The following is a 27,870-nucleotide window of genomic DNA, read 5'->3' on the forward strand; positions in this document are numbered from 1 at the left end:
AAGAGTACCTCATGCCAAATGCCAGGCTGGATGAAGCACGAGCTAGAATCAAGATTGCTCGGAGAAATATCAATAACCTCAGATATGCAGTGATGCTTCCCTATGGCAGAAAGTGAAGATAAAGTAGAGCCTTTTGATGAAATTGAAAGAGTGAAAATGTTGCCTTAAAACTCAACATTCAGAAAAATAAGGTCTTGAAATCTGGTCTCATCACTTCATGGCAAATAGATGGGGAAACAATGGACATAGTGAGAGACTTTATTTTGGGGGGCTCCAGAATCACTGCAGATTGCATCATGGGGACTGTACCACATAATTAAAAAAAAAAAAAAGACACTTGCCCCTTGTAAGAAAAGCTATGACCAACCTAGACAGCATATTAAAAAGCAGGGGCATTACTTTGCCAACAAAGGTCCTTCTAGTTAAAACTATGGTTTTTCCAGTAGTCACATATGTATGTGACAATTGGGCTATAAAGAAAGCTGAGTTCCAAAGAGTTGATACTTTTGAACTGTGATGTTGGAGAAGACTCCTGAGAGTCCCTTGGACTGCAAGAAGATTCAACCCTAAAGGAAATCAGTCCTGAATATCCATTTGAAAGACTGATGTTAAAGCTGAAACTTCAGTACTTTGGCCACCTGATGCGAAGAACTGACTCATTGTAAAAGACCCTGATGCTGGGAAAGATTGATGGAGGAAGGAGAAGGGGATGATGGAGGATGAGATGGTTGGATGGCCTCACCAACATGATGGACTTGAGTTTGAGTAGGCTCTGGGAGTTGGTGATGCAACAGGGAGGCCTGGCATGCTGCAGTCCATGTGGTCACAAAGAGTTGAACATGACTGAGCGACTGAACTGAAATGAACAAATATTTCTCCAAAGAAGACATCATCAATACGGCCAACAAACATGCGAAATGACCTCTAACATCACTATTACAGAAATGCAAATCAAAACTACAATTATCACCTCAACCAATCAGAATTGTCATCATCAAAAAATCTACAAACAATAAATGCTTGAGGGGATGTGGAGAAAAGAGAAGACTCCAACACTGTTGGTGGGAACATAAATTAGTACAGCCACAATGAAAAACAGAATGGATGTTCCATAAAAAACTAAAAATAAACCTACCTTGTGTGTATCCATGCTCACTCACCCAGTTGCACCCAACTCTTTGTGACTCCAAAGACTGTAGTCTGCCAGACTCCTCTGCCCATGGAATTTACTCACCAATAATACTGAAGTGGGTTGCCATTTCCTCCTTCAGGGACTCTTTCCAACGCAGGGATCAAACATGCATCTCCTGCATTGGCAGGAAGACTCTTTTCCACTGAGCCACCTGGGAATCCCTAGAGCTACCATATAGCCCAGCAATTTTACTCCTAGACATATATTTGGAGAAAACCAGAATTCAAAAGGTTGCATGCACTCAGATGTTCACTGCAACACTATTTACAATATCCAGAACATGGAAACAACAAATGTCTATCAGCAGAGGAATGGACAAAGAAGATGTGATATAAATATATAATGGACTATTCAGTTCAGTTCATGCTGGAGTCCAGCTCCAGCAGCCAGGGAATCAGCCTGAAGGGGTGAGCAGTGTCGGCGGACAATGATGCAGTCTCTGACTCACATCCTACGGAACTATATGTTTACTTCAAGCTCATGTTCTCTTTTTTTTTTTTTTTTTTTTTTTTTTAATTTTATTTTATTTTTAAACTTTACATAACTGTATTAGATTTGCCAAATATCAAAATGAATCCACCACAGGTATACATGTGTTCCCCATCCTGAACCCTCTTCCCTCCTCCCTCCCCATTCCATCCCTCTGGGTCGTCCCAGTGCACCAGCCCCAAGCATCCAGTATCGTGCATCGAACCTGGACTGGCAACTCATTTCATACATGATATTTTACATGTTTCAATGCCATTCTCCCAAATCTTCCCACCCTCTCCCTCTCCCACAGAGTCCATAAGACTGTTCTATACATCAGTGTCTCTTTTGCTGTCTCGTACACAGGGTTATTGTTACCATCTTTCTAAATTCCATATATATGCGTTAGTATACTGTATTGGTGTTTTTCTTTCTGGCTTACTTCACTCTGTATAATAGGCTCCAGTTTCATCCACCTCATTAGAACTGATTCAAATGTATTCTTTTTAATGGCTGAATAATACTCCATTGTGTATATGTACCACAGCTTTCTTATCCATTCATCTGACAAACAACTAATCTCGAGAATATACAAGCAACTCCTACAGCTCAACTCCAGAAAAATAAATGACCCAATCAAAAAATGGGCCAAAGAACTAAATAGACATTTCTCCAAAGAAGACATTCAGATGGCTAACAAACACATGAAAAGATGCTCAACATCACTCATTATCAGAGAAATGCAAATCAAAACCACTATGAGGTACCATTTCACACCAGTCAGAATGGCTGCAATCCAAAAGTCTACAAGTAATAAATGCTGGAGAGGGTGTGGAGAAAAGGGAACCCTCTTACACTGCTGGTGGGAATGCAAACTAGTACAGCCACTATGGAGAACAGTGTGGAGATTCCTTAAAAAACTGGAAATAGACATGCCTTATGATCCAGCAATCCCACTGCTGGGCATACACACTGAGAAAACCAGAAGGGAAAGAGACACGAGTACCCCAATGTTCATCGCAGCACTGTTTATAATAGCCAGGACATGTTCTCTTTTATACTTTGATAAAAGCATTAGGTCAGAGGTTTGACATTTTAAGTTTCCCCCACCCATATTTACTGTTTCCAGAAATCATTATTGTCCTACAAACAGAGTTCCTGCTTCAGCAATACTCTCAGAATTGGCTTTTCTATCTATTATCTACTTTCTCTTATGTGTCCTATACTTAACTTGTGATTGCATTGTAACTCATGCTACATTCCTCAGTTTATTTATCTTTCTAAATCCTGTTTGCCCCTAGCATCTTAAGATCACTATCTCCTAAAAAGGCTCCTAGCTATTCTTAATTATTCCTAAACCCTAAACTCAGCAAACTACTTTTGCCATAAATATTTCCCTCACAAACAGGTCTCAGAAAATAATCGTTCCCATGGCCTCAAGCTGCAGCCTACGTACTCATCCTGGGACATTCTTTGTAAAGATCCTTGAACAAATGTCAATGGTTACTTTATAGATTATTTTCTGGGCACAACTGTAGAAGGCTTTGTGCTTTCTCATGCTTCTCTCGAGCACCTTCTTTCCAGCCAACTCAACCAAAGAAAGGAAAGAACAAGTCAGAATCACAAGGGCTAATTCCTTCATCCTGGATACATGCCTGCGGGATGAGGAGAGAGAGTTGGGGGCCATGCCCCCATTTTGTCAGTAATGCCTAATGTGGTTCCTGACAAGTTCAGTTCAGTTGCTCAGTCGTGTCCAACTCTTCACGACCCCATGAATCACAGCATGCCAGGCCTCTCTGTCCATCACCAACTCCTGAAGTTCACTCAGACTCATGTCCATCGAGTTGGTGATGCCATCCAACCATCTCATCCTCTGTTGTCCCCTTCTCCTCCTGTCCCCAAACCCTCCCAGCACTAGGGTCTTTTCCAATGAGTCAACTCTTCACATGAGGTGGCCAAACTATTGGAGTTTCAGCTTTAGCATCATTCTTTCCAAAGAACACACAGGACTGATCTCCTTTAGGATGGACTGGTTGGATTTCCTTACAGTCCAAGGGACTTTCAAGAGTCTTCTCCAACACCACAGTTCAAAAGCATCAATTCTTTGGCACTCAGCTTTCTTCACAGTCCAACTCTCACATCCATACATGACCACTGGGAAAACCATAACCTTGACTAGACAGACCTTTGTTGGCAAAGTAATGTCTCTGCTTTTCAATATGCTATCTAGCTTGGTCATAACTTTCCTTCCAAGGAGTAAGCATCTTTTAATTTCATGGCTGCAGTCACCATCTGCAGGGATTTTGAAGCCCCCAAAAATAAAGTCTGACACTGTTTCCCTATCTATTTGCCATGAAGTGTTGGGACCAGATGCCATGATCTTCATTTTCTGAATGTTGAGCTTTAAGCCAACTTTTTCACTCTCCTCTTTCACTTTCAACTATTACTCAACCACAAAAAGAAACAAAATAGTGCAATTTTCAGAGGTATGGATGTATCTAGAGAGAGTCATAGAGAGTGAAATAAGTCAGAATGAATAAAAGAAACATTGCATGAAGTGAAGTAAAAGTCACTCAGTCATGTCCGACTCTTTGTGACCCTGTGGACTATACAGTTATGGAATTCTCTAGGCCAGAATACCAGAGTGGATTGCCATTTCCTTCTCCAGGGGATCTTCCCCACCCAGGGACTGAACCCAAGTCTCTCACATTGCAGGCAGATTCTATACCAACTGAGCCGCAAGGGAAGCCCAAACATCATATAATATCACTTATATCTTGAATCTAGAAAAATGATACAGGTGAACTTATTTTCAAAACAAAAGTAGTCATGGATATAGAAAAGAAACTTATGGTTATGAAGCAAGGAAGAGGGATGTGATGAGTTGGGAGATTGGAATTGACATATATACAATATGTATAAAGTAGATGACTAATGAGAACCTAATGTATAGCACAGAGAAATCTACTCAATACTCTCTGGTGACCTAAATGGGAAGAAAATCAGAAAAAAAAAAACATGAAACAACATGCTGGTTCTAAATAGGAAAAGGAGTGCATCAAGGTTGTATATTGTCACCCTGCTTATTTAATGTATATGCAGAGTACATCATGAGAAACACTGGGCTGGAAGAAGCACAAGCTGGAATCAAGATTGCTAGGAGAAATATCAACAACCTCAGATACGCAGATGATACCACTCTTACGGCAGAAAGCAAAGAACTAAAGAGCCTCTTGATGAAAGTGAAAAAGGAGAGTGAAAAAGTTGGCTTAAAGCTCAACTTTCAGAAAACAAAGATCATGGCATCCAGTGCCATCACTTCATGGCAAATAGATGGACAAACAGAGGAAACAGTTGAAGACTTATTTTTCTGGGCTCCAAAATCACTGCAGATGGTGACTGCAGCCATGAAATTAAAGATGCTTACTCCTTGGAAGAAAAGGTATGTCAACCTAGACAGCACATTAAAAAGCAGAGACATTACTTTGCCAACAAAGGTCCTTCTAGTCAAAGCTACAGTTTTTCCAGTTGTCATGTATGGATGTGAGAGTTGGACTATAAGGAAAGCTTAGCCCTGAAGAATTGATGCTTTTGAACTGTGGCATTGGAAAAGACTCTTGAGAGTCCCTTGGACTGCAAGGAGATCCAACCAGTTCATCCTAAAGGAAACTGATCCTAAATATTCATTGGCAGGACCGATTTTGAAGCTGAAACTCCAATACTTTGGCCACCTCATATGAAGAACTCACTCATTTGAAAAGACCCTGATGCTGGGAAAGATTGAAGGCAGGAGAAGAGGATGACAGGGAATGTGATGATTGGATGGCATCACCAACTCAATGCACATAAGTTTGAGTAAATTTTGGGAGTTGTCAATGGACAAGAAGACCTGGCATGCCGCAGTCCATGGGATTGCAAAGAGTCGGACATGACTTTGCAAATGAACTGAACTGAACTGATATACATAATTCATAAGGCTTCCCAGTGGCTAAGTAGTAAATAATCCACCTGCAATGCAGGAGGCGTGGGAGATGCAGGTTTGATCCCTGGGTTGGAAAGTTCCTCTGGAGTAGGAAATGACAACCTACTGCAGTATCTATGCCAGGATAATCCCATGGACAGAGGAGCCTAGCATGCTGCAGCCTGTGAGGTTGTAAAGAGTCAGCACGACTATGTATAGTACCTGTATAAGTCTCTATTATAAAGAGTTAAAATTAAAGTTATATAATTATTGTTAATACTTTCATTTAGAAAGTCACCATAATACAAATGATACATTTGATTTTTCAGCATTAAAAGCTGGAAATGAATCACCCATGTAATTGATATGTCAGAGACTAATAGAAGATATTCTATTTTATAAAGTTGACAAAACTTTATCAATAACAACAAAAAAGAACCTCCTGCAATTCAACAAAAAGATAAAGACAACACAAAGATTGGGCATGGATAGGGTCACAAAATGTAGAGCTAAATGGCTAAATAGTGAGTAGTTGCTCAAGTGTCACATAATTTGGAGTGTGTAAAAAGAAAGAAAGAGATAGAAGAAAGGAAGGAGAGAAAGACAAGAAAAGGAGAAAGAAGAAGAAAAACTATTTTCCCAATTAAGTGGCAGGCAATTCTGGTGAGTAATTTGGCAGTTTACAGTAAATTTAATTATGTATATAATCAAGTCAAAAAAATCTTATGTGTTCCACTTCAGAGCATTTATGTTGATGTTTACCACAGTACTTTCCTGTGAGTACTGAAATGGATGCAACCTCCATGAACATCTAGAGAACTGGTTAAGAAAAGTGTGTGGATGACACCTTGGATTGCAAAAAAGTTAGTAAAAAACAAATTAAATGCACACATAGCAACATGTTTAGAACTTTGAAAATACAGGGTAGTGCAACCAAATTAAGAAATTAAGTGAAACTCATAGTATGTTTGCTGTTGTTTAGTCACTAAGCCATGTCCTACTCTTTTGTCACCCCATGGACTGTAGCTTACCAGGCTGCTCTGTCCACAGGATCTCTCAGGCAAGAATGGAGTAGGTTGCCATTTTCTTCTCCAGGGGATTTTCCCTACTGAGATATCAAACCCATGTCTCCTGTATTGGCTGGCGAGTTCTTTATGACTGAGTCACCTGAGCAGCCCTTATGATATGTTACTATTATTTAATTAAAATCTGCTTACAGGACAACTAAGGACATTTAAATGTAATAAGCTGGGTGGATGAAGGTTGGCACCAGTTGAGGGGCTAACAGGAAAAAGTAAAATAGCAAAATGGCTTATCCCAAAGGTAATTATATGCTGTGAAGTGAGGGATGAGATGGATTATTTTTGATATAATCTAAAATGAAAAATAAACATAAAAGGTACAATCTTGGCTTAGAAAATGTGGAGGTAGTTGTTGAACTTGAAATATTTCTAATGAAGTGAAAATGAAACAAGGATAATTTGGGGTGATGAGTAAACAGGTTGTATGAATGTGCAGAAAAAATAGGTTGAAATTTGACAACTTTTGCTCTGTGAGGGCTGCTGGGAAATAATAGATAAAATTATCATGAAGAAACAATGACAATAAAAAGCAGCAAAGTACTTGCTAAAGAAGAGTGATGAGGATTCAGATGGACAACAAGTATAAAGCAGAAAGCATAAAAAATCCAGATGATGTGAACTACAAGGGAGTGGGATAGATTTGTATGAGATTGGGAGACTATGGAGACTACCTAGAAATTACAGCAAAGATTTTAGATTCTAACTTTACTCCTGTACTGAAGCATATATATATTTTCCCTTTCCTCAAATTGTATTTCTATATCTTAAGTAATTTCATTAAATTGCTATTGGCTTCAAGGTGAAGGTGAAGTCGCTTAGTCGTGTCCGACTCTTTGCGACCCCCACGGACTGTAGCCTACGAGGCTCTTCCATCCATGGGATTTTCCAGGCAAGAGTACTGGAGTGGGTTGCCATTTCCTTCAAGTTGTATTGGCTTCAAGTTTCATTCAAAATGATCAATGAATTAGAATGTTTATTCAATATTCCAAAATAGTAGGATGGGTATCATATTTGTAAGACATTTCTTTTACTCCTACAACCAAAATTTTACTTCTCTGTATAATGTGGAAAGGCTATAGTTGTATATTTGGACTTTCCTGGTGGCTCAGAGGGTAAAGCATCTGCTTGTAATGTGGGAGAACCAAGTTTGATCCCTGGGTCAGGAAGATCCCCTGGAGAAGGAAATGGCAACCCACTCTGGTACTCTTGCCTGGAAAATCCCATGGACAGAGAAGCCTGGTAGGCTACAGTCCATGAGGTCTCAAAGAGCCAGACACGACTAAGCATCTTCACTTTCACTTTTCATAGTAGTATATTACTTATCATGTTTTCTTTATAAAAAATAAGCTTGTAAAATCATTTGAAATATTAGCATAGGAATACTCTTCATGTTAATTAGGCAGGAATTCAATATTTTTAATTCCCTCTACCCTAAATTTTATGTTTAAATGCTAACTTGAAAGTCTGGGATTTTACGATTTTAACATTTTGCATTCTTTCATATAATTTTAGTGTAAAATTGTTAAGACAATTGACATTTTAATTTATACTGGCAAGGACTGTAGAATTAAAGAATGTGAAATATACGTGTTCAAACAATTTTATGAACATATCTGGGGGTTGGTGGTGCTGGTGGTTATATTATCCTTTAAAGTTCAGTTTATTTTGCAATGATTATACATCCTGAAGAGATTATCTATCCAAACTCTTTGAAAAGTCCCAGGGTTCTGGTTTGTAGTGATCATGTCCAAGATTATTAGGATTATCATTAGAAAAAATTAAATTATAAGTATAAAATTACAGATTTAAATTGAATCATTTCTTCACTGCCAAGGAAATAGACCTTAGTGTCTTAACTCAGAGGAAAATATTGGGTATATAAAATATATTATAGGGTAAAGAGCATTATTTCACTTAGCAATAATTAAGTTGAGGCAGATAGCCCTCGTGATGCATTTAGTCTCATTATTTTGTCTTTTTTTTCTTTTTAAAAGATTTCATTTTTCTAGAGTGATTATAGGTTTACAAAAAAATTGAGAAAAAGGTATAGAGATTTCCAACATACTGCCTGCCTCCAAACACGAGTAGCCTCCCCCATTATTAACATCTCTCATCAGAGGGGTACATTTGCTATCAAAGATAAAACCTACATTGACATAGTTGCCATTAGAGTTTACTTTTGGTCTTGTACATTTGTATGGGTCTAGACAGATGTATAATGACATATATCTGTCATTTTAACATCCTACACAGTACTTTCATCACCCTAAAAATTCACTGTACTTCACTTATCACTCCCTGCCCCCCACTGCTGGCAACCACTTTTTTTTTTGTCTCCATAGTTTTGCCTTTTCCAGAATATCATATGCTTGGAATCATACAGCATGTAGCTAAGATTGGCTTCCTTCACTAAGTATGCATTTAAGGCTCCTCCATGTCTATTCATGGCTTGCTAGCTCCTTTCTTTTTAGATATGAGCAATATACAATTGTCTGGATGTAATATAGTTTGTTTATCCATTCACATAGTGAAGGATATCTTGATTGCACCCAAGCTTTCGTAAGTATAAATAAAGCTGCTATAGACATCTGTGTGCAGATTTTTGTGTGGGCATTAAGTTTTCAACCCCTTTGGGTAAATACAATACCAAGAAGCATAACTGCAGGATTGTAAGGAAATTGCCAAGTTGATTTTAAAGTGTCTGTACCATTTTGCAATCTCACCAGCAACATATGAGTTCCTGTTGCTCCACGTCTTCTCCAGCATTTGGTGTTATCTGTGTTTTAATTTTGGCCATTCTAATTGGTGTGTAGTGGTATCTCACTGCTGTTTTAATTTTTATTTTCCTGATTACTTAGGATGTGGTGGTGGTTTGGTCGCTAAGTCATGTCCAACTCTTGCAATGCCATACCAAGCTCCTCTGTCCATGGGATTCTCCAGGCAAGAATACTGGAGTGGGTTGCCATTTCCTTCTCCAGGGGATCTTCCCAACCCAGGGATCGAACCCAGGTCTCCTGCATTTCAGGCAGATTCTTTACCAACTGAGCTACAAGGGAGGCCTACTTAAGCTGTAGAGCATATTTTTATATGCTTACTTGTCATCTGAATATCTTCCTTGCTGAGGTGTCTGTTAAGGTATTTAACCCATTTTATGCACAGGTTATGTGTTTTTTTACTGTTTGATTTTATGGGTTCTTTGAATATTTGGGATAACAATCGTTTATCGTATGTGTCTTTTGCAAATATTTTCTCTCAGTCTGTGTCTTGTCCTCTTTCTCTTTTATTTAATTTTTTACTGGAGTATAGTTAACTTACAATGTGTGTTAGTTTCAGGTATATAGAAAAATGAATTGGTCATATATATACATATACCCACTCCCTTTTAGATTCTTTTCCCATGTAAGTCATTATGGAGTATTGAGTAGAGTTTTCTGCGCTATACAATAGGTCATTATTAGTTATCTTTTATACACACTAGTGTGTATATGACAATGCCAATCTTCCTATTTATTCTTCTCCCTATTAACTCCTGGTAATCTTCAGTTTGTTTTCTATATCTGTAACTATATTTCTGTTTTGTAAATAAGTTCATTTGTACCATTTTTTAGATTCCACATATAGGGGATATCATATATTTATCTTTTTGTATCTAACTTACTTCATTCAGTATGACAATCTCAAGATCCATTCATATTACTGCAAATGGCATTTTTTCATTCTTTTTTATGGCCGACTAATATTCTGTTGTATATATGTACCACTTTTTCTTTATCTATTCCTCTGTTAATGGACATTTAAGTTGCTTCCATGTCCTTGCTATTATAAATAGTGCTGCAATGAACACTGAGGTGCATGTATCTTTTCAAATTATGTGTTTCTCTGAATTTATGCCTATGAGTGGGATTGCTGGGTCCTAAGGTAGCCCTATTTTTAATTCTTAAAAAAGCCTCCATATTGTTCTCCATAGTGGCTGTACCAATTTACCTTCCTACCAACCATGTAGGAGGGTTCCCCTTTCTCCACACTCTGTCCAGAATTTATTGTTTGTAGATTTATTGATGATGGCCATTCTGATCTGTGTGAGGTGATAGATACATCATTGTAGTTTGATTTGCATTTCTTTAATGCAATGCTGAGCATCTTTTCATGTGTTTCTCAACCATATATGTGTCTTATTAAAAAAAAATCTATTTAGATATTCCACATCTTTTTATTGGCGCGTTTTTTTTTAAAGTGTTGAGTTATATGAGCTGTTTGTATATTTTTGAATATTAATCCCTGTTGCTCGCTTTGTATGCAAATATTTCTCCCATTCTAAGGTCATCAGATAAGACATGTCTTGTCTGGCCATATTTTCCTTCCAGTGTCTTGATCACATTCTTTATGGGAAATGCTTCTCACATTTAGAAATATTTCTAAAAGGATCTCATCTGCCGGGAGCCGGCATATTGCATATTGAGTGCATATTGCATATTGAGTGCAGCACTTTCCACAGCATCATCTTTCAGGATCTGGAATAGCTCAACTGGAATTCTATCACTGCCGGGAGCCAGCGTGAGAAATTCCGCCCATGACAAAGGTCATGAGGAAGGAGGCTCGGCATACGCAAAGGCGGGATCGAGCCTCAGGAGTCCCCCTGGAAATTCTCGAGCATCTACCCCCAAACCAGAGTCTGCCTACTTTCTGCTTTGTGCTTTCACCTACACCTCTGACTTTACGGGGGGCTGTCCCCCACTACCTCTCTCTGAAAAAAGAGTTAGCTTACAGCTCCAGTTAATAATTCCTGGGTGTGACAGTGTTTAACCTACAAACTCCTTTGGAAATCCTCTAGCCTGCCTGAATAGGTTTTTCCGGCCACATGTGATTGTTCAGAGCCTCCCAACTGTGAGAGGCAGGAGATGTTCTAAACTGCCTAAACACAGATTCCTTTGAGTAGTTAAAAGATTGATTAGAAATTGTATTGGTGAAGGGTTTTTCACTTGTTGGGCCAATGTTTGCTGCTAAGTCTCCATACTCCTTACCTACTGTGTCCTTGGCAGTGTATTGATTGATATAATGGGTGTATAGAAATGTAAAATGCAGCTTTGTCCAATGCTTTTTTGGAGGCTGGTGCCTGACTTTGGAATAATCAGCTTTAGAGAAAAATAAGTTTCTTAAAATGTTAACAGGCCTCCGGGCCAGAAGATGATGTCAATCACCTGAACTTTTGCATATGATAAGTTTGAAAGCCTGGCTTCGATTAGGACCAGGAACTGCTGTCCTTGCATGACTCCACCCCTTCCCCCATTATCCTCTATGCATAACTTAGGGTATAAAAACTACTTTGGAAAATAAAGTGCGGGCCTTGTTCACTGAAACTTGGTCTCCCCATGTCGCTCTCTCTTTCAAATTCTGGCTGAGTCTCCATCTGGAGCGCAGAACCCACCATGCTTGCTAATTATGCCTGGGCTTCTAAGATCCGACTGGGGAGGCCTCAGTGTCTCCTCTCCTTTGGGAGAACGGAAGGATGCCTGTGGCCTACGTAAGTGGTGCAAACTTCTTGTCTTGAAGTTTTATTGGTCTCCCACGTAAACCAAGCTACTCGGCCTCTTTTCTCCACTGAATTTTCCTACTGAGCTATCCTCATTCTATTACTCTTTGTATCCTTAATTAACGTGTAATTAAGCAGTTGTTTCCTGACCCTCGCCTATGCCGTCTCTCCTTCGAATACCCTGGATCAGCTGGGGCTGGACCCCGGCACTCATCCACATTCAAACTTCAGTTGAAATTGACTATCTTCAGACTAAAATCCATTCTCCAACCCTGTATTCAAAAATACCTCAAAAAAGCACTCTCTTTTCACATTTGTGCACACCTTAAAATGCAGTACAAAAGACAGTATTTGGTGTAAATCTTTTTACTAAGTGTGTATTTTAGGCCATAATTCTGATACCATCACTTAGCCATTTACTAATTTCTCTGCTTTCACCATTCTCTTCCAATTCCCCTATCATCCTTGAACATAGTCTTGGTGACCTCAGAAAATCATTTATATAGTTCTCTTCTTCAAATTTCATGCTAATTTTTTGTGTGTGAAATTGATGTTCATATAAATGAGTATTTTAACATAGCCCTTGACATTTTGAACTCCTCTATTCTTCAATACTTTATAATCTCTCTTAAATATTTTCAAATTTCCATGTATGTGCTGAAATCTCATTTCTATCAAAATTGTAACCTATAGCTAGGTTTTTTTTAAACAATAAATTCCGAGCTACTCTGAGTCACTGAGTTTTTAGGTTCGGAGTATAATATAGTGCTTTTCCTTGTCTGTTGCAGCTGGCCTTTTCCCCTAGTATCTTCTAATGTCATTCAACCTAACTTGAGCACCGAACCCTCGTTCTGTTTTTCAAAAGTTTAATCCCTGTTCTAGTGATGTCATTTTATTGTATTGATCATAATAAAATATTTTCAATAATTCATTTTCATAGATTTTTAATGATCTCTTTTGTAGTCTTTGTATTTTTCTGCATACACAATAATCAACAATACGTATTTCTTCTGGCTTCTGTCATATTTTTCAAAATATTTAGAAGGAGGATCATTTCTTAATTTTATATCCTATCTAAAAATGTCCAACATTTTACCTAATTTATATTAAGAATCCATAAGTTTTCTGAAAGAACAGAAGTTCTGATTTGGGAAGAATATCTACAGTGAGAAAGACCTAAAAAGAAAAAAAAAAAAAACCAGACTATAAATTATTGGGGGAATGTTTACAAGGCTGGAACAGAGTGAAATGTGTGAAGCATTTTTGTTTTGACCTTCAATACTTATAAATTAATAGGTTCCTAGAAAAAAAAAATTAGAAACACTTACTTAAGCAGAAATACAACTTGTGATTATTCTTAGAGCCATTATATAGAAAAATCATCAGTTTAAATCTTCTCACAAAGAAAACCCCAGGTTAAAATAGTTTTTAAAGTAAATTCCTGTGAATTTTCAAATAAATCAAAACATTCCACTAGAGGCATAATTCATCATATTATTAGAGGAGGACTACTTCCTATATCTCTTTCATGAGGAAAAATTGTTTTTATATTATCACCATTTGAGGATATTATGAGAAAGGAAAAGTACAGGCCATAAAGATTATTTAGGCACATAATTTAAAGTGTATAAAAATATCTATAGTTATGTTAAATTATATGTTACAAATGAAATGTGAAGCAAAAATCCATAAAGAAAAAAAAAAATCAAAATTTTAAATAAAGTTAGGAATATTTATTTTTTGTTAGTCTTAGTCTCTAACATGTTAGCCTTAGTCTCTAACATGACTTAGTATGACACTGGATGGGAAGAGGAGACCATAGAGTAAAAATTCAGGAATAATGATCAAACAATATGTACCATGACTGGTAAGAAGTACAGAAATATAAGAACCAAGAGCAGAAGATAACAGATATTACACAACTTCCCCCCCACTATTTTGCTAATTTGAGTAGCTCTCATTTCAAGCAAAGAGAGAACAAGCATAATTTTCTTTTTCCTTGTTCTACAAAGAAACAATGAAAGTGATACTGTGAGACACCTAGAACAAAATCAGTTTTATATTATCACACAGTTTGGAAAGTGTTGGATATATGCATATGTGTAGCTTATTCACTTTGCTATACGGCAGAAATTAGCACAACATTATAAATGAACTATATTCCAATAAAAGTTAATTTTGAAAAATATTAATGCTCTTTTGTTTCTTTAGTTGTTCTTGATTAATTATGTTTGCATAAAGCCATGAATACACACCAAAACAAAGTTCAGGTAGTAGGAATGGATGCTTCCTACCATGTCAAAATAGTAGCATTATTAAGGCAGTTTATCAATAGTATAGAGTAAGATATTCTTGCTTCTCCTTTGACTCATGTTTTCTCACTTCCCTCTCTCATTTTTGGAAAACCAAGCAGACATTAAAGCAGTTTGCAGTACATAAACAGCTCAGTAATATGTGTGAATAAACAGAAAATACTCTAATTTTCCAACACTCAATTTTTAATGAATAGGAAGTTATCATTGCTTTCTTGTAGTAGGATGGAATTTCTGAAACAGTCATAGAATCATGGTCCCTCACTTGAATTTATTGCATTATATTAGGGTTTATGGGGTTGTATCAAGGGGAAATACTAGTTTTGGAGTCAGGAGACCTGAACTATAATTGATTCTCTTTATATGTGTTTGTGAAGGAAATGGTAGCCCACTCCAGTATTCTTACCTGGGAGATCCCATGCACAGATGAATCTGGCATCTACAGTCCATGGAGTGGCAAAGAGTTGAACACGACTCAGTGACTAAACAAAACAGTATGTGAGTAATTGCAAGTAAGTAATTTCATATTTCTGTGATTCAGCTTTCTTACCTGTCAAATGAGGGATTTGGAATATGTTCAATCTAATTTTCTAAGATACATGTAGCATCTTATAACATCAAGAAGTGGTACCTCTCTTCAACACTCCAGATATATAAAGCCATTTGTATATTTATCATTTTAAAATACATAAGTAAACTGATGAATAAACTTATGTAATGTTTAGTTTCTTTAGATTTTGTAGTTAGAGCTATATCATGGCCACATAACAACATGTAAACTAACTCAGTAAGCTGCTTTCTTAAACAAGGCTCAGTTTCTCTCTACAGGAGGCAGAGAAACCCCATTTTTTATAGTTTCTCTTAAATCGAAATACAATTGACATTTAATATTATTCAAGTTTAAGGTGTACCACTTGTTGATTTTATACATTCATATGTTGCAAAATAATTACCATCTACCATCTATCACATCACATAGTTATCACTTTTCTTGTGGGGTGAGAACAGTTAAGATCTAGCCTTGAGCAGTTTTGAAGTGTATGAGTGTGTGCTTAGTTGCTTAGTCATGTCTGACACTTTGTCAGCCCGTGGGCTGTAGACCACCAGTCTCCTCTGTCCATGGAATTTTCCAGGCAGGAATACTGGATCAAGGTGCCATTTCCTACTATAGAGGATTTTTCTGACCCAGGGATAGAACTCATGTCTCTTGAGTCTCCTGCATTGGCAGGTGGATTCTTTACCACTGTGCCACCTAGAAAGCCCTTGAAGTTTATAATAGTAGTAGTGTTAGTCACTCAGTGTCTGACTCTTTGCAGTCCCACAGACTGTAGCCTGCCAGGCTCCTCTGTCCATGAGATTCTTCAGGCAAGAATACTGGATTGGGTTGCCATTCCCTTCTCCAGAGGATCTTCCCAACCCAGGGGCTGAACCTGGATCTTCTGAAGTGCAGGCAGATTCTTTACTGTCTGGGCAATAGGGAAGCCCCTGAAGTTTATAATTCAATATTATTGACTATAATCACTATTCTGTGAATTAGAACTATAGGATGTATTCATATACTAGCTCCCAGTTTGGTACCCTTAAACATCTTCCCATTTCTCATCCAGGTCTTGGTAACCACTATTCTATTTTTGCTTTTCTGAGTTCAACATTTTTAAATTTCAAATATAAGAGATATCTTATGGTATTTGTCTTTATCTGAGTTATATATATATATCTTATATATATATATATATAAGATATATATATAGTATCTTCAAATACCATAAGATATCTCATATACATATGTATATGTATATATATATATATATACATGTGTATATATATATATACACATACATACATATACATATAAAATTGTGGATATATGCACAAGTATATATATGTATATATAAGATTGTGGATATATACATTGTTGTTCAATCGCTCAGTAGTGTCCAACTCTTTGCAACCCTGTGAACTGCAGCATGTTAGTCTTCCCTATCCTTTAGCATCTCCTGGAGATTGCTCAAATTTGTGTGTATATATTCTGTATTTTTATCCCTTCATCTGTTGATGGACACTTTGAGTGTTTCCATATCTTGGCTCTTGTGAATAATGCTGCAATGAACATGACAGTAAAGATATCTGTTCAAACTCCTATTTTCACTTCCTTTGGATATATATCCAGAAGTAGAATTCAGGATCCTATTGTAATTCTATTTTAAATTTTGTGAGCAACTTCCATCCTGTTTTCCATAGTGGCTGAACCAGGGCTCTTTTATTTGATTTTTTTGTTTGTTTGTTTGCAAAAATGCATAGTCCTGTACAGTAATCTCTTTTGTGTATTATCTCACTTGTCCCTAAATCTGTACTTCCTTAATTCTTGTAAATCCTAGAAAATCTATTTTTAGCATTTTCTAGGCTTACTTACTAATTAAGGATCTCTGGTAGGTGTTTGGTATAAAAAAAGGTAATGGTGTACTCTCTTTTTTTCCAAAGAACTTCTAGTCTTGTAAAGCATCAATTTATCTTTTTGTCACAGCATTCTTCCCTGTATTGGTTACCAGAGTGCAATGAAAAATATTATTATTTCCAGATATAATGTCATAAATATTTCAGCTTATTACATATGGTTTAGTCCCTTTTGGTTCATTCCCTAAATCAGCAAGTCCCATCTCTTTTTATACAGAAAATTATATTGTTAACATATTAAGGTTTACAAATAGTTATTCATCAGTCTTTATTTTTCAAAGTGTCATCATTTAGTGTATGCTTTGGACTGGAGCTAGACTTGATAGGGTTATTGTTCTGTGGTAGGTTTTCCTCTTACGCAACCCAGGATGACATTTTAATTTCCAATGAGTTCTTTAAGCTTTATTGTTGTTGCTTAGTTGCTAAATCATGCCCAACTCTTTTGCTACCCCATGGAGCCCTCAGGCTCCTCTGTCCATGGGATTTCCTAGGAAAGAATACTGGAGTGGGTTGCTGTTTCCTTCTCCAGGGGATCTTCTTGACCGTGAATCAAAACCACATCTCTTGTGCTGGCAGGTGGATTCTGCCAGGGAAGCTCTTTCAGATTTAGCTCCCTATTATTAAAATGTATCCCTTCTTTTATGTCCTATGTACTCGTAATCATAAAATACAAAAGATTATTTTAATTTCTTTCAAAACTTTGTGAATTTTCTATCCCTTTTGTCATGTTGCATTTCACAAGATAGGGTGGTTATTTGTGTTCTCATAGATAAACTATATTCTGAACTGGGTTTGAATTTAAACCTTACAAAACATGCTTAAGTTATGTAACTTAAGAAGAAATAGAAATTTTATTTATTCTTTCCGAAAATATTTGAAAGGATCTGGTCTGCTCATAGTAACTCTCAAATAATGTTGCTACCCAAAAATGTATCATTTTTCACAGATTCTTTCTTAGTAAAATATCATCATGCTGTGTTTCTGAACAGTTTCTGAAATGAACTGATTTAAAAAAAAATGTGCTACCATTTTGTAGATTTTAATAGTTATAATTTAAAAGGTGATATTATGGATATGCAAAAATAAAACTAAGAACTGACACTGATTGCATATGGAAGTACATTTATCTAATGAAAAAAATAATTTTCCTTTACGCATATGCATATCACTGTATTGCAATGTGTAATTTTCACCAACTCTTGGGCTTCAAACAAGTCATCTTGATGTGCATGTGTATCCAAATGATTCTGGTTCAGAACGAGATCAGGATTCACTGACCTCATTTTATACACAGCTTATGGATTCCACAGCTCACAGCTTGACTGGTTCTTAAGCTTAGAACAGTTTACTTTTTTTCTGGTGGCTTAGCAACTCACTGGTGCAGTTGTTGGTTTGTTTTTTATCATCTGCTTAAATATAAAAATCTCAGCCTGTACGCAAAATCTCAGCACGCATGGGCCTTTAAATGCAAACATGAGAATGGAGTATTTACAAAGCTTTCAATTTCTGGTAAATTACTTTTTACATCTTTCTGTAAAATATCATTTTAAATATGTAAAATTGATTCTGAATGGACAGATTCATGTAGCAATGACATCACCCTTAAGGCCTGAACCAAATGATCAGACAAAGCAATATATAAATTATAATTACTAAGAAAAATGTATGCATTAATGTACAAAAATTTTTCCCTTACTAGATTTAAAATCAATAAATCTAGGAAAACTGAGAAATTTCAAAGTCAATATTATAATTTATTTTTATTTTTATTTATTTATTTTTTAAATTTTATTTTATTTTTGAAAACTTTACAATATTGTATTAGTTTTGCCAAATATCGAACTGGATCTGCTCTAAGTGTTACCCATCTGTGGTAGACTTATATTGCCCCAAATGGCTTTTATCTTCATAGTGGATAAACCATGAGACAAAAATTATATAATCAAGATATAACATTATTCAGAAACTAGGCTACAACAAGGCTTCCTAGTGGCTCAGATGGTAAAGAATCTGCCTGGAATGTAGGAGACTTAAGTTTGATCCCTGGGTTGGGAAAATCCTCTGGGGGAGAGTGCGGCAACACATTCTAGTATTCTTGCCTGGAGAATTCTCATGGACAGTGGAGCCTGGAAGGCTACAGTCTATGGGGTCACAAAGAGTTGGACATGACTGAGTGAGTAAGGCTACACCAAGGGACATAATCAAATCTTCTACAGATTTTTTTTGCTGCTTTCTCATTTCACTGAAGCAATTCAGTTCACTGTGTATCATTAAGTAAAATGGAGCTGAAAAGTCAGAGCAATTACTAGAGAAATGTTAAGACTTGAATGTGTCCTAAAATGAGACTCTGATCCTGGTGTTACAATATATGTCAATGTAATGTCTTTGTTTTATCAATTGTCCCTCAGCAAACATAAAATATAAAATCAACTGGTTTGCCCTTAGATTTCAGCACAACTCCTAACAATCTTTTTACTTCTTTTGTGTAGAGCTGAAGGGACTTGTACAGTATACATTGGTCCAGAGCCACCTGGAGTTTAATCACACGTATTTCAAACAACTATTATGTAGGTTTAGCATCTAACCTTTTGAAATCAGTAGTTGGACTTCACTCCAAGCACCATGATTAACCCTGAAGTCTGAGTGTCTATTCCAATTCTCCACATGGGCTCCTATTAAACCAATTTTCTGTATCTGTCTAAAAGTGTGTGTGTGTACATTATAAGCAGTAAATTGTTCTCAGTGGTTGTGAACAGGGGATAAGAAATTCAAAGGATAGGACTACTGGGACAGTAGCCTTTAATGGAACTTCAAAAGACAATTGCTACTGAAAGTTAACTAGGAAAATCAAAGAAAATACCCAGGCTCTTCACTCTTCTTAGCATTGATTAAGGCAGTTAAGGTCATAGAGAGCCACTCATTTATCTTGCTATTTATTTAATATGATGTATATCTGTTAGCATCATTGTCTAGATGTCTGGTTCTAAATCTGGTTATTTATAAATTTCCTTCAGATTGCAACTTGAAGTACAATTATCTGACCCTTATTTCCAAAGATTCTCCTTCAAAACTGGGACACATAACCATGGAACACTATGTAAAGAAGGTGCATGGATTTTATGCACTTTGAACTTTACAAACTGAAATTATCAAATACTTAAAATTTATGAGAATGAGTTATTCCCTTAAAAGACATTCTCCATGTGTTAAGTTTGAAAGCTTATACTCATCCTTTAAGTACTAAGCCAAATACTTTTTTTTTTCTAAAATCCATTCCCAAAATTTCTATGGCAGACTTACATGTTTCTTTTACTTGAAACACATCAGATTTACAATTTTTAAGCCTTAATATATTACAATATATATGTATTTACAATTACATATGTATTAACAATTACATATGCAATTGCATATGTGCCAATCTCAGGACAAGATCATATGGAAGAGATCCTATTTGCATATGTGTGTGTATTTCACAATTCCAGAATCCAGTGTTCCACTTGATCTATAACTTTTGACTGATAAATTTTGACTGAATCAGTAGCTGATGTCAGGAAAATATTCATTCCACAAATGTGCACCTCCATTCCCTAAAGGCCTATAATTTGACTATACTTAAATAAATCATGCCAATTCTATCATGAACTTTGAATAAATATAAAATAAATGTAAGTGAACAGATACTTAGGCAATACAATGTGACAAGCTATTACTTTTGTATTTGATTAGTTAGAAGTCAGACATACACTTGTGAATACAGCAACCATCACCAACCATCCTTATGAGTCAAAGACCCCTAGCTGCAATTACAGTCTGATTCTTATTACTATAAATACTTTCACAGTAGTTCTATAGGTTAATAATGCTCATTGGCCACTCTGAAATTCTAGGAAGACCTTTCCAAAGCTATATCTCTTGTTAACCTCCACCTACAGAGGACAGTCACAACATATTTTCAAAGTCTGGAGTGAGTCCCACAAATTGGTTTTAACTTCTTTAAAAAGATGTGCTCTATGATCTCCTGGGGGATATGGAACAGTGTGGACTCTGGGCTTCACAACACAAAAGCATTTAACACTTTAGTCTTCCATCTCAAGCCTTCTGAATCTTCCTAAATATGCTTCAATGATAGTACAGGAATCTTTACCTCATCTCTTATTGGCTTTCTATGTTTACAAGCTTCAAGGAACCATTCTCAGATATAGATGAATACTAAGTCTAAAAATTCATGCCACAATTTTGAGACTCTAATCGTGAGAAAGGGCTATCATGTCAATAATTTATATCCTATTTAGCCTTCCATGAATGATCAAAAAAAAAACTTCTTAATCAATTCAAAGCATATCCACCAGCTCCTATTGAACTATATTAGCCAATCATTTCAAATGTACTCTCTTCCTCTCAGAGTACAGAGTACAAATTATATTGAGGTCTGATCATTGACTTGCAAGCAATAAGGGGAAATGAGGTGAATTTTGAAGTAACAAATAAGTAATTGTGTAAAACAGAAAATTCACTTGTATATCCCAATATATATGAAGATTCAGCATTTGATAAAGGTGGCATGTCAAATCACTGGAGCAAAAATGGACTCTAAGAAACTGTTTTAGAAAAATATATGGCCAATTAGGAAAAAAAAATTGAATCTATATCTCACATTATGCACCAAAACAATCTAGATATATTAGAAAGCTAAGTACAAAAAAAAAAATAAAATTGCACAATTACTAGAAAAAACTTTGAGGAGTCTTTATAAGTATGATTCAAATATTTGATGTATTTAGGAAATGAGTGACAATCATAACTAAACTAAGCTAAACTTTTTGACAAGAAACATGAAGAATAAAAAGGCAGATGATAAGTCTGATCATAAAGTATTAATATGTTTAAAGTAAAAGAAAAAAAGTGAAGTTGCTCAGTCGTGTCCAACTCTTTGTGACGCCATGGCCTGTAGCCCACCAGGCTCCTCTGTCCATGGGATTTTCCAGGCAATAGTACTGGAGTGGATTGCCATTTCCTTCCCCAGGGGATCTTCCCAATCCAGGGATTGAACCCAGGTCTCCCGCATTGTAGAAAGACGCTTTACCATCTGAACCACCAGGGAAGTCCTAAAGAAATAAAATACCTGGTCAAAAAATTATATGAAATGAGTTTAAAACATAAAGATTAGATTCAATGACAGGTGAAATACAAAATAAAGTGACACAGATTTTATTTCTCATCAAGTAGGGAAAAATTGAAAATTTGACAGCATACCATTTTGCAAGACTGTAGCTAAAAGATATACACATGCATTAAGGAAGAAGATGACAAAGACAGACACACAATGCTTTTTCTTTTTTAAATAAAAGTAAACTACAGCCAGATCTCCAGAATATGTTGTTAAGGGGAAAGTCTGTACACTGTAAGCCCTCATTTGTGTAAAAATAAATAACTAAACAGAAAGAGTGTGGTAGTTTTTTAAATGTGTGCATTTCCTTATGCTTTCATAATAAGAATAATCAGAAATGAATGAATATATTTATCTACCATGGTAGATGGGGCTGGCTTGAAAGAGATAGGACAAGAGATACTTTTTGAAGTATACCAGTCAGTACAGTTTTGGGAATTATGTTTTAAATATACAAAATATCAATAAACAAAGATGGGGAAAAAAAGAGAAAACCTCCTTAATATGAAAGTAAAAATATTTGAGTATGATTTCACATAAAATTTTAAATTTACCTCAGAGTTTTAAAAAGGAACCAATTAAGGCAATTAAATAGTTTTTAATACTGTATTTTAATTATATATTCCCACTCTAGTACTCTTGCCTGGAAAATCCCATGGACGAGGAGCCTGGTAGGCTGCAGTCCATGGGGTCGCTGAGGGTCAGACGCGACTGAGCGACTTCACTTTCACTTTTCACTTTCATGCGTTGGAGAAGGAAATGGCAACCCACTCCAGTGTTCTTGCCTGGAGAATCCCAGGGACGAGGGAGCCTGGTGGGCTGCCGTCTATGGCGTCGCACAGAGTCGGACACGACTGAAGTGACTTAGCAGCAGCAGCAGCACAGGGTATAATTTGAGGGGAAAAGGAAAAGTATCACAAAGATACTTTGTACTTTAGGAAGTTAGTTTTTAATAGAGTAGAAAATTTGAAAGTATTTTCAGCTTATTACTGGATTGAACAAATGAGCAATATACTGCTGTCCTATGTGAGAAACAAGATAAAAATATAAAATGAAAAAAAAAACCAACATATTTTTGAGTTGGAATAAGAAATACAATTCTCAACACACAATGACATTATATGATATAATCTATATCCTAATAGTAATGAAAAAACTAGCATCAACAGTGGCAGATTCTAGAGTGGTGAAAGGGAAGTATATAGGGCCCAATGGAATCATTTTATTGTGCCAATAAGTAAGTGATTAAAACGATGGGAGAGTTCTACAATATATAAAAGCTAGTTTTAAGTGTTTCAACTGGTCAGAATTCCTAAATATGGGTGAAGCTTGTATGGAATGTTCATTTTACTGTTAATGAAGATTTTCTGAGTCAAACATTTCAAAATAAAAACACTGAAAACTAGAATCCTAAGTGAATTAATACAATTCATATTTATTGATGGAATGATTTGTCACCATTCTTGTGTATTATAATTAAAGTGAAAGTTGCTCAGTCATGTCGGACTCCTTGTGACCCCCATGGACTGATTATACAGCCCATGGAATTCTCCAGGCCAGAATATGGGAGTGGGTAGCCTTTCCCTTCTCCAGCGGGGATTTTCCCAACCCAGGGACCAAACCCAGGTCTCATGCATTTCAGGCGGATTCTTTACCAACTGATCCACAAGGGAAGCCTAAGAAGACTGGAGTGGGTAGCCTATCCCTTCTCCAGGAGGTCTTCCCGACCCAGGAGTTGAACTGGAGTCTCCTGCATCACAGGCCATTCTTTACCAACTGAGCTATCAGGGAATTAATTACAATTAAAGTGTATATTATTCCATTCTACTGAATTTCTGTCTCTAATTACATATTTTTCCATTGCCACTTTAGAAATTCTGATGGAATTTTTAGTTCTAAAGTTTCTGTTTTTTAAACAAGCCAAATGAGATAAAAACAAACATATAGATACTGAGAACAAAGTGGTGATAACCATAGAGCTAAAGGTGCTGGGGAGGGCAAAATGGGTACAGGAGATGTACTGGTGACAGAGGGAAAATACATTTTAGCTGGTCAAAAAATAAATAAATAAGAAATAAACTTTCAAATTTTGTTCTAGTGTTTATTACACTAATAGCTTTTATAACACTTCTATATTTTATCTTTGAAGTTATTGGCTTTTATATCATATGCTTTCTCTATTAACCATACAAAAATAATTTGAGCTTATTCCACCACCTCTGTTACTTATTCTCCATTCTCCTCTTTTTATCTAGGGCTATCCACCACTAGTGCCACCTGGTAAGTCCTCCAAAACCACAGAGCTATCTACAAAAGCAGGCTCCGGTTCAGGACACTCTTGGCTGCAGAAGTAGACACACACCCAGGCATGCCAGCTCTGCACACAGCTCCAAAGTCACACATATGTGGGTGCTGAATGCCTGCCCTGTGGGGGACCAGCCTGACCAGCTCTTGTGGGCAGACCTGGAGAACATAGCAGGAGGAGGGGTTTCCGGTGGAGAAGATGTGCATCCTGATCAAGCCGGCCCAAGTTCAAAGCTTTCTGGCCTCGAGCCATGGACCTTCATCAAGAAGCATATATAAAGATTCTTGTGTCATTAGGGCTATTTATCACACCTATATAACATTATACATCCATCACACTGGTCAAAATTTAAGTCTGATAATAATACATCTTGATGAGGATGTGAGTTAACTTTTATACACTGCCAGTAGGAATATTAAATTGACATAATACCTTTAAAAATTGTAGTTACCTAAAGCAACTGCATTTCTACTTAAATCATCTGGGGAAACTTGCATTCAGTTCAGTTCAGTCGCTCAGTTGTGTCCGACTCTTTGTGACCCCATGAATTGCAGTACGCCAGGCCTCCCTGTCCATAACCAACTCCCGAAGTTCACTCAGACTCACGTCCATCAAGTCAATGATGCCATCCAGTCATCTCATCCTCTGTCGTCCCCGCTTCCTCTTGCCCCCAATCCCTCCCAGCATCAGAGTCTTTTCAATGAGTCAACTCTTCGCATGAGGTGGCCAAAGTACTGGAGTTTCAGCTTTAGCATCAGTCCTTCCAAAGAAATCCCAGGGCTGATATCCTTCAGAATGGACTGGTTGGGTCTCCTTGCAGTCCAAGGGACTCTCAAGAGTCTTCTCCAACACCACAGGTCAAAAGCATCCATTCTTCAGCGCTCAGCCTTCTTCACAGTCCAACTCTCACATCCATACATGACCACAGGAAAAACCATAGCCTTGACTAGACGGACCTTTGTTGGCAGGAAACTGCATAATAATGATTATAACAACAAATATGAAGAAAAAACTAACCAATAAAGAAATAAATTATCATATACAAGTAAAGTAGATCTGTGGTAGTCTATCATCAGACTAAAATGTCCAAGATAAAAATGCAAGTCACAAAAGACTGCATAAATTATGATGCCATTGAAAAAATTAAAAACAGAGTAACCAAATAATAAATTGCAAAATGATATAATCACAGGTTCTTTTATAAGCTATTATAGAAAAGCTAAAGAATATAAAACATAAAATTTAGTATGTGTTTGATCCAAACAAGGTCAGGATAATAGAAGGGTGGGTTCAAGATTATTTGTAGTGTTACCCTTTTAATTTTAGTAGTTGTTTCACATGTTTCTTGTTTCTTGCTTCTTTCTTTTATACTTCATCATGCACACCACAGTTTATAAGTTTATCATTTTATTTTGAATGTATTAATAGTATCAAATGAATGCCTATGAAATTTCAGTTTCATATATTTAGAGGTCTTTAGGCAAATTAGAAAGCATCAGACACATACATAAAAACTTACAAGGGCAAAGTAAAATGTGATAAATGCCATAAAGGAGTAGCAAATATTTTCCTGTGAAATCTGAGGAAAAGGAAAGGAAATATCCACCAGAATTTCGCTGTGGAAGAGGCAAGGATATCACATAAGTCTTGAGTAATACATGGGATCTGTATGTTGGAAATAGAGGTGCCAAATGCTTGTGTAGGAATTCAGGAGTATCTTTAGGAGAGTTTTCAGTTTATCATAACACATTATTTATTGGCTCATACTGTAGATTGTGTTACAATTTTTAAAGGTACAGAACTTTAAAAGTTGGAAATCGATTGAATATTTCTATGTGAACTTATCTTGAAAAAGTCTGTTTAGTTCATCTTATAAAAATTATTTCTTAAAGATAATGGAAAAAATCTTTGCAGTTGAATAAATTAGTGAAAAATTGTTTAAAATTTTCAAAAATTATTATGGAATCAGACCTGTTTCATTCTTCCAAATGATTTTCCTCTTTCTGAAATATATTTTTAAAGCACCAAGCCCTATTTCTTCATTATTTCTATTTAGTTGTCTCACGTATTTATGTCCTTTGAAACACTGCCCTTAGCCTCTTTCATCATTTGCATGTACTTTTTTTTCTCTTCTTTTTTAAAATTGAAGTATAGTTCATTTACAATATCTGGTTAATTTCAACTGTACAGCACAGTGATTCAGTTACACACACACACACACGTACATATACAGACATATGTTATTTTTTAGATTATTTTTCCTCATAGCTTGCTACAAAATTTCCCTTATAGTTTTCCATGCTATATAGTAGGTCCTTTTTGGTTATCTATTTTATACACAGTAGTGTGTATATGTTAATATTAATGTCCTAATTTATCCATCCTTCCCTTTTCCTTTTGGTAACCATAAGTTTGTTTTCTGTATCTCTGAATTTCTTTCTGTTTTGTAAATAAATTCATTTATTTATTTTAAGACTCCACAGAAAAGTGATATCACATGAGATGTGTGTTTCTTTGTCTGGCTTGCTTCACTTAGTGTCATAATTTCTAGGTCCATTGATGTTACTACAAACAGAATTACTTTATTCTTTTTTTTTGCTGAGTAATATTTCATTGTATGTATATATATACCACATCTTCTTTATCCATTCATCTGTTGTTGGACATCCAGACTGCTACCATATCTTGGCTATTGTAAATAGTGTTTCAGTGAATGCTAGAGTGCATGTATCTTTTCAAATTATAGTTTTATCCAAATAAATGCCCAGAAAAGGGATTGTAGGATCATGTGGTAAATCTATGTTCATTTCTTTAAGGAACCTCCATATTCTTCTCCATAGTGGCTGTGCCAATTTACATTTCTGTCAACAGTGTAGAAAGGCCCCTTTTTGTCTATACCCTCTCTAGCATTTATTATTTGTCAAATTTTTGATGATGGCCATCCTGACTGGAGTGAGGTGATAGCTCATTGCAGTTCTGATATGCATGTCTCTAATAATTACCAATATTGAACACCTTTCCATGTGCTTGCTGAACATCTGTTAATGTATTTCTTAAAGGTCAAATTCACTCTCATCAGGTTAGTATAAAATATAGTACACTGCTATAGATTTGCAGTTAAGTGTTTTTGGAAAACTTTCTAGAAAATCATTTTATTTACCAGATAGCATTCATGAAAAAGAAGGTCACACTGAGATTCTATTAAATCTATTCTCATCAATTGATTGTAAAAGATTTCACAATAATCACAGTTTTATTTAAAATACTTATTGTCTCATGTTTAAAACAGGTTGCTGATACTATTATTCTCAAATAATTTAAATTTCCATAATGTTTTACATTTTGAATATATTTATCTGGTAAATTTCTCCAGTACTTTTGCCTGGAAAACCCCAT

General features: G+C 36.1%; 1 long non-coding RNA gene across 1 annotated transcript; it reads left to right on the plus strand.

Annotated features, from left to right (window-relative positions):
* Positions 1-11,754: 11,754 nt before the first annotated feature.
* On the plus strand, positions 11,755-27,256 carry LOC129644941 (uncharacterized). Its single transcript, XR_008711069.1, has 3 exons — positions 11,755-12,224; positions 14,923-15,057; positions 24,425-27,256. It is a non-coding gene; the product is annotated as an uncharacterized LOC129644941 (long non-coding RNA).
* The last annotated feature ends 614 nt before the right edge of the window (positions 27,257-27,870 follow it).

Source organism: Bubalus kerabau, chromosome 2 (genome assembly GCF_029407905.1).
Source record: "Bubalus kerabau isolate K-KA32 ecotype Philippines breed swamp buffalo chromosome 2, PCC_UOA_SB_1v2, whole genome shotgun sequence".
In the NCBI taxonomy this organism is placed as follows: Eukaryota; Metazoa; Chordata; class Mammalia; order Artiodactyla; family Bovidae; genus Bubalus; species Bubalus kerabau.